Source organism: Thermobia domestica, chromosome 7 (genome assembly GCF_964235325.1).
Source record: "Thermobia domestica chromosome 7, izTheDome1.hap1.1, whole genome shotgun sequence".
In the NCBI taxonomy this organism is placed as follows: Eukaryota; Metazoa; Arthropoda; class Insecta; order Zygentoma; family Lepismatidae; genus Thermobia; species Thermobia domestica.
Genome location: NC_137460.1, coordinates 201411442 through 201420596, shown reverse-complemented (window position 1 = coordinate 201420596; position 9155 = coordinate 201411442). Strand labels below are relative to the sequence as shown.

The following is a 9155-nucleotide window of genomic DNA, read 5'->3' as shown; positions in this document are numbered from 1 at the left end:
TATTTATAAAGAACTTTTAACTATTTATTTCTTTACTTGTTTAATATTTTCGTCAGGTACTAGTACCAGAAGTTCTGTCTCGCTTATTTTTTTCTTTTAAAAGAAAAATAACTGAATAACTGGAGAAAGGTTTTAGTGATTTTGGTATAGGTTTCTTACGATTCTTTTTCGAAATATAAAAAAAGAACATAATAAAACTTTACAAAGGAACTAAACATATGCTATCGGCAATAATCGTGTTAAACTAAGTAAATAAATATACAACTTCGAATATTTGATAAATAAACTATATTCTTTATTTCTGTGAGCATACTGTTGTAACATCTTGTTCACGAAATTGACTCAGTTAGTACTCATTGGTAAATGATCAAATAGTTCAATCTTTCGATTTTAGTGTACGCTATAAGGAAATGAAAAGATTTAGTAAATATAAATTACAATTAAACATTAAGTTGAACTCTTTATTTGTTTTTTCAAAACTTTTAATAGAATTCTTACGTATTTCCTGTTTTATTAATATTTTCAATTATTTTTTTATATCTTTACTTTAGCGTATGAATACATTCTTTTTCGATGTTTGGTGTATGATGTAATTTTAGATAGTTGATTAAGATTATTTTGTACTGGTAATACAGGTAATAAGAGGTAACAATTTAGGATCTCATTTTTGGAACGAAATGCTCTATCGTAGGAAAGAAAACTTTTACAGTGTACACTAATATAGGGTTATCCTTCCTTTCGTTTCATGTCATTTATTGACTTGAATTCCCTACAATTTAATACATTCGCATGTACCAATGTCAAGCGTTACTCATTTCAATTTACACAGAACTAGAACCGAAATCCAGAGAAGAGGGGATTAAAATTATATATTGGAAGTTAGAATTAATTTTGCGTTTCAATCTTAATTTGAAAACAAGTTCAGATCACTACTGCAACTATTGATACGAGTGTTTACTAGTTTTGTCGTCTTTAAGTTACGTATCTCATACTTCCTTCACGATTAGTTGCGGGTTAGTGATACCTACATACTGGAAGCGAACGCAGAGTATTTTAGTGAGTGTTCATTAGTTTAACATGCAAGTTCCACGGTAAGTTAATCGGAAGTAATCATGTTGCTTGATATGCTTGATATCCGGCAAGTTCCACGGTAAGTTAATCGGAAGTAATCATGTTGCTTGATATGCTTGATATCCGCTGAACTTCCAAGTTGGGGTGAATTCACTCCCGTATACTTGATAAATATGAAACTCAGTTAATATGAATGATTCGTTATCTCAACGGAAATATACACAGGCTTCTTCAGTTTTATTTTTGAGTGACGATAGGAGAATAGAAAGTATGGTTATCGTGAAATAAAATTAAATTCGAGACCTCGGAGGATTTACACGTTTCATGGCTTCTACTTGCTGAAAAATTGAGTTTTAAATATGTCTGTCCTGTTCGTTCGTCCCAGTGTAAACGTGTTTACTTACCTGGAGGCGATACCGTTCAACATATCCACACCGAATTTTAAACTTACGAATTAAATAAGAGTCTCTACTTTTCTTTTAAATTTCCTTTCTGACCTCAAAAATTAGGGTAGCTGAAGGCTGGAAATAAAAAATTGCGATTTTCTCGAAAACGACTCTAACGATTTTGTTTATTTTTCATTCATCAATATTTCATTAAATATCATATACTATGGTCTTTCATTTCTTTGGGAAAAGTCCAGAAGAGAGAGTTGACTCCTGAGTGAATTCTTTTTGAACTGTTTTCTCAGAAACGACTTGAACGTTTTTGTTCATATTTAATAAATAGAATATTTTATTATCAACCTGATAATATGCGTAACTAATTTTGCATGAAGAAATTCAGAAGGGGTAGTTTATTTTTGGGGATGAGTTTTTCTTCGATCGATTTTCTCAACCTGGGTACTCGATTCCCTTCGTACTTCATCAGTACAGTAAATGTGTTATTAATAACTCGGCAATATGAACTCATTTGTCCTGAAAAAAGCTACATGGGTTAGTTTACTTTCGAGGGGGAATTTTATCAGGCAGTTTTTTTAGAAAATTTCTCAGTCGATTTTGTTCATGTTCTATAATTAAATATTCCAATAACCTGACAATACGGAATAAGTCATTTCTCATCAAACAATCCACAAGGAGTAGTTTACTTGTGAGGATGAGTGTCTTTCGAGACTTTTTTCTCGTAAACGACTCAGTCGATTTTCTTCATATTTCAAAAATTAATGTTTCATTAATAACCTATAGTGTTTCGTAAATTACTTACGAAAATATTTACAGAAGGTTGTTTTGTGTGTGTGTGTGATTTTTTGAGGAAGTTCGTGAAGAAACGTTTCCCGCAATGAAAACTGCGTTGATAACCTCTGGGAAAACATAACAATTAATAATCATTATGCAAATTATACAATTATCTCATGTTTATTAAAACAAGAGTCCAAGTGTTAAGCATATGTACAAATAGAAAGAAGTAAAACAGTAATTATTTTTACTCTTACTTTTTGAGCAAAAATTCTTAGTTTTCGTACATTTTTATCATTAAAATTAACTTAAATCTCTACTGTTGATTAGAATATGTATATCTCAAACTTGGGGGTGGGGAAATTAACCGACATCTTTCAATTCTAAAAACCTCCCTGGATAGAAGCTCGCTTCGATTTAAGTGTTTTATATATTTGCTATGCATCTAGATTATGAATGATGGATGGGATATATTGCTGATATTGGTATTCGAACCACTACTCAGTTTTCTCCCATATCTTTTTAGCCCTCACTGGGTATGGACCTGGGAACATGCACCGAAAGCAGGCATGTTTGTCTTGTGCGAAAGTATTTTGCAAATGTTTTTCAGCTAATTTATAGTAGAAAACAAGTTCAAAATGAAATAGTTACGTTCCCTCAATTCAAAATGGTTGCAAGTTTTATTATTTTGTATTTGTTTATTTATTTATTCGACTTGGAAACTATGTACAAGCATCGAAAATCTTGTAGAATGTCTGTCAGACCGTCTGTTGACAGTGAAATGAAATCAAGTTTTACGTCCCCCGGAGGCTAAAGGAGACGGTGATAATGAGATGAATGAAATGGTGGGATGAAGAAAGTGGGAGGAAACGAGAGAACCCCGGTAAAAACCCACGAGCACGGTGTTTGTCCACCACAAAGTCCACACGGCGCGAGCTGGGATCGAACCAGGGATTCCAAGCACCAGAGGTGAACGTTCTACCACTGAGGCATCGCGTCCCCCGTCTGTTGACGGTGTCAGAGCAAGAAGGATAAGATATATAGGAGCGGTTTTTTGAAATCGATTCAGCGTCTCAAGAGAACATATCAGCACCTCCCGTAATACACTATCGAAACCGGATGTGGTTGAAATTTACTAGTACTTTCTGATTTTCATACTACAAAAATAGTAAAAAATATCGAGAAGCTGTTTTTTGCAATCGATTCAATGTGTAAAGAATAGGTTCCATTTTCTCCGTAAACCTTGAATTCAAACCGGCAATAATGAAAATCCGTTTCCGGTTGAAATCACTATAGAACCGAAACTATAGTAGATAGCGATAAACAGTTTTCTGTAGTCGATTAGTCTCTCAAGACAAAATACCATTATCACCTGCAACGCTCTATCAAAACTAGAAGTAGTTAAAAATTACTTCCTGTTTCAATTCTTATTTGCATAAGATCGAAAACGGTTGAGATATATCGAAAAGCCGTTTCTTGATATATTCAGCGTCCCAAGAATGATTTTTGTCTTGACTTTTATCTGTGTGCAAACCTGAAGTATTGAAAATGACGATGTCCGGTTACAAATTGATTACACATTGGATACGGAAATAGTTACAGGGGACCGCGGTGGCTCAGTGGTAGAGCGTTCACCTCTGGTACATGGGGTCACTGGTTGGATCCCATTTCGCACCAAGTGAACTTCGTGATGGACAAACACCGTGTGCGTGCGCTTCCTTGGGGTTCTCCCGTTTCCTCCCACTTTCTTCATTTCACCATTTCATTCATTTCTTATCATCACAGTCTTCTTTAGCCTAGCCGGCATAAGCGTGGGACGTAAAACTTAAATACTTCATTGAGCTGAGCGAAGCGAAGGTCTTATACTCGGGTTAGCCGTTTGGTTATCCGCGAACTCTTCCTAGACCGTTTGGCCGATCTCAACCAAACTTAGCACGCTGATAGAGTATTTCGTGCTGAGTGACAACATAGGTCGAAATCAAAAATCCGATGTAGCATCGAGGAATAATCACCGAAAAACGCTTACTCCTAGACCGTTTGGCCGATCTCAACCAAACTTAGCACGCTGATAGAGTATGTCGTGCTGAGTGACAACATAGGTCGAAATCAAAAATCCGATGTACCATTGCAATCGGGTATATATATTGCATTCCTAGTTTCATTTCAAAACGGAAATAGCTACAGAGTTTTTTTAAAAAGTTTTTTCAGTTTTTTTTTTTTTTTTTTTTTTTTTTTTTTTTTTTTTAATATGGATTCAGTACCACAAGAATGTTTCTTCTCCGTTGCAACCAGAAGTGAACCGGTTAGTATTTTCGGTCTTAATATCGATAGAGCAACATAAGAGGTAGCTAACAGTAGTTTGTTTAAATATGAATTTAGCGTCCGAGGAACAGGTTCTATCTGAACTTCTATTGTAATCAGTGGTTTGAATTCGCATAGTTTTGAAGTCCATCGTAGTTTCACACTGTGAAACGAAACTCACTTATTCCAATCCAAAGAATCTGAAACATGCCTATTGCAACCATTTTTTTTTTTTTTTTTTTTAAGATTATCATATATTATTCTTAATGTTAGATCCGTTCTCATTTCCTGTGCAAACATTTATTATCGACCTTACTAAACGGAGTGATATTTTACAGATTACTAGACCATATCATCATAGCCTTACTACACCATGTTTCAAAAAGAATATACGTATTACGAAGAATTATTTTGTCCAAACTATCGATCGCTGCACCTCGGCTCGGCTATTGGAGAAACGAATACATAGTCTAGTTTATATTAATAGCCGCTAGATGTCAGTTGTCTTCTGTTTTTCTTGGTAACCGTCATATGTTTAAAATGGCTACTCCGCAGCAAAAATCATTTTGTGTTCTCGAGTTTGCGAAGTGCAATTCCGTGATTACAGTGCAAAGACGTTTCAGGTTGAGGTACCAAATTGATCCTCCGAATGGGTGGAACATTCGCAGATGGTATCGACAGTTTGTAGATACAGGATGTGTATGTAAAGGAAAGAGTCCTGGCCACCCTCGTGTTTCGGAAGAAAATATTGCACTAATTCAAACTGCTTTCCAACGTAGTCCTTCAAAAATCAACTCGTTGTGCCAGTCGGGAGTTAAAAGTGCCAACAACAACAATTTTGCGTGTTTTGAGACGTCGGTTGGTTATGAAGCCGTACAAGTTACAGCTGTTACAAGCTCTGCGTCCTGATGACAAACGCAGTGTGGAATTTTGTAACGAGATTCTGGATGCTGTTGACAATGATAACAATGCTATTGATAATAACACTTTTGCACAACGCATCGTGTTCAGTGATAGCGACTTTCCGTGTTAGTGGTCAGGTAAACAAACAAAATGTTCGAATTTGGGGCCTACAGAACGCACATACAGTCATTGAACATGTACGAGATTCGCCCAAAGTCAATGTGTTTTGTGCGATATCCCGATCATCTGTTTACGGCCCATTCTTCTTTAATGGAAACACGGTTAACAGTCAGCAGTATCTCGCTATGTTACAAAACTGGTTGTTTCCGAGGCTGCACGAAGACAACTTCATTTTTCAACAAGACGGGGCACCCCCTCACTGGAGTCGCCAAGTGTGTGAATATCTGAATGAAACTTTACCGAACCGTTGCATTGGTCGTCAAGAAGCTGGCGACTTAGTATGTCTCAGCTGGCCTCCACGGTCACCGGATTTGGCACCCTGTGACTTCTTCCTGTGGGATTTCGTTAAAGACAATGTTTATGTAAAACCACTCCCACAGAACCTGGAAAAGTTGAAGAACCGGATCCGTACTGCCATAACATCAGTGACGCAGGACATGCTTGCCCGAGTATGGGAGGAATTTGAGTATCGATGTGATATTGTTCGTGTCGCTGATGGAGGACATATTGAACATCTGTAATTTGAACTTAAGAGGTTCGTAAATATGTGTGTAAAATTTCATATTCGTATGTCTTAAAGTTTAATAAAAATATGCATTCGAAATACGTATATATTTTTTTGAAACAAGGTGTATTTCTGTATCTTTTTATGTCTGCTTTTCAAGTTTCTTTTCATTGAAAATATTCTGAACCAAATTTTGCTGGTATATAAATAAATTGCTGTTATTCCAATAGGTTTCTGGCCTCTTTAAGGGCATAAGCATCCCATTTCATGATAACTATCCCATCCCGTACCATATAACTCACTTAAAATGTACAGTGATTTTCAGTAAAATTCAGGCAAAGATTTAACTAAGAATAGAATTTTAATTTCGTTATATGATACGGATTTCTACATACAGATTTGACATCCAAAAATCTGGTTATAATCTGGTTCCTTCCTATTTCCGGCATGGATTTCTGAGTGCATTTTCGGATTTACCGCGTTGACGCGCTTTATTTTCTTTTTTTAATGGTCTGTTTTCGATGGCACTGTAGTCGACAGTCAGTCGTTTGGTCTTGCTTGCAGCTGCTAATGGGCTTTCGTGCCCATCTCTTGTAATTTTCTAGATTATTTGCCGAATTTTCTTCAATGAACTGTATATGAAGATAGTTTTCCCATATATTTTGTTAATTGATGAGTCATAAATATTTACAGTACATATAATCATCCAAAATCCGACACTCGGATCAGGTCGCAAGTTGACTGATTTTTTAATGTCAAACTGTACTGAGAAGATAAAAATAAATAAAATTAAAAAAAAAAAAAAAATGTAAGAGTAAGTTTCCTTATATAAATCCTTACACGTATTCAAAAGATTCAAGTCAGTGGTGCATAACGAACCTTCAGAAGGACCGAGTCTGGTCGTGTATGTCTAACGTCAGTCACTGTTTATGTGTCTAACGTCAGTCACTGTTCTATTGCTACGAATCAACGAGATAGCAGTTTGCAAATAAATATTTTACTGTTGGCTTCTGTTATTTATATGTCCACTTTTCAAAAACTTTACCAAATTATTTCTTACTCAGCTTCTCTCTCAAACATTGTAAAATAAAATCTAATCTAGTTCAAGTTCTGACTCTAATATTTTTTACATTTCTAACTTTGCGACTCTCCCTGGGAGGCTGCTTAATGGAATATTAATAGGAGTAAGAGAAATAAAACCAAACTAGTACGAATGAATGTACTCATTGGGGGAGAGCAACGAAGATAAATTCTCTTATCTATTGACGCTAAATGACCAATTTATGTTTTATTCTGTTTGGAAGAATAAGCCCCAACTCCTGTTAGTCTTTATTATAATTGGGGCAGTACTATATGTTTTCTAAAATCATAATCTCCCATTCCTTATTTAAGCAATCGTTATCTACGTTAAACTTTGGTTGTTTTAGAAGAATAATCAGATTTTCATAATGTTTGGGTTTCATTCTTGGCACTAAATATAGTTATTGAGTCTACGATATTGTGTGTTTTGTATTGTAGTGAATAACTTACGGACGTTGGAAAGGATGAAAAATTTAGAAAGTGAGCCAGAAAATATCAGCAAAATGCTATTATGTGCATTATTAGTTAGTTGTCTTAAAGACCTTTTGTGTAGTGGAGAAATTTGAGTGTCCAACATTTATGACATAATTGCACACTCAAATTTGTGGTCTATAAGAAAGGATTTGGAAATTGTAGTTTATTTAGTAGCACTTTGTGTGGCCTTAAGTTACTGTCTAGAATGCAGAAAAGTGGATATGAGCATAGTGAAGACCCTGAAATTGTGTAATGATTTTGCCCAAGATTTCTGGGAGAACGCGATTGTGGTTAATGTTGTACATATACCGTACTGGTACTATGAGAAAAAGCTTCCCACTGCAGTTGTCAATCTGAGGAGTACAGGTAGTTCAACAGATATTTCAAGGACTTCAATTTGTTAATTTTCTTAACCTAATTGTTTAGTAAAATGGATATAGGCTATCCATTCAGACTACAGATCCCAATAAATAATTGATCACTTGCCTTAAATCTGATTCCAACGAAGAAAACCTTATAACACGTAGAAGATAGTTTTCCCATATATTTTGTTAATTGATGAGTGTGCGGATGTGATGTATACATTGTGCAGTAAAGGCATAAGTTTATCAGTTGTATTTATTGTATTTGTTCCTTGATAAATTTTTGTTAGGATGAATTCTATTTAATTTACTAGTTAACAAATGCAATCGTGAATTTTCTTTATACAGAAAAGCTACGTCATTATTCATGTTTCTTGTACGAATTTTCGAATACCATCCAATTTGACATATCTTTTCATTTGAAAATTTTCACTCTTTTCTTCCATTGGAAATGTTCTTGCGTATGGAAACAAATGACGAAGCCAGCATGTACTCACGTGTATACATAGTTTTGAAGTATTGTATCAGTAAGTATTTCAAATAATGTTTATTTTTATTTATTTATTTATTTATTTTTTACACTCAATAACATTTCAGCATGTCTTATTATACTTAAAAGAAGAAAAACTCATCTGCACAATTTCTCCCTATTGTGGAAGTTGGTTTAGGGGCTCGAACGTGTCATCTTTGGTTTACTGTTCCCGAAGATACTCGAAGTTGAACTTAGAAAGCTTTTGGGAGAAAGTTTTTGCCTCAAAACAGCCATAACCAATGCGCTTAACCTTTTTGGAATAATGTGTATATGCCTATAAATGAAGAAACTAAACTGGAACAAAATTCATCTTACATCACCAAAGAAAAATCAAAACAAAGTAAAATGGTAAATATGGTACACAGAATATCTGAAATAAAACCCGTCTTTTTTGTTATCCTATAGTTATCCAAATAATTGCAAATCCCTAGGCAATAACAAGGTACGTGGAGATACTTCGATTCCTGGTAAAATATAAAAGGCGTACCTTGCATTTCCGCTGCCCCTAGTGCGTATTCGGAGCGTCAGTTGTGGGAAAACAATATTCATCGGTAGAGAGTCGCCGTTTCTCG

At 35.1% G+C, this 9155-nt stretch overlaps 1 protein-coding gene across 4 annotated transcripts in view; it reads left to right on the top strand.

The window, feature by feature from the left end:
- LOC145690656 (uncharacterized) overlaps positions 1 to 9155 on the top strand; it is a 256803-nt gene that overhangs the window by 169438 nt on the left and 78210 nt on the right. The window lies entirely within an intron of this gene.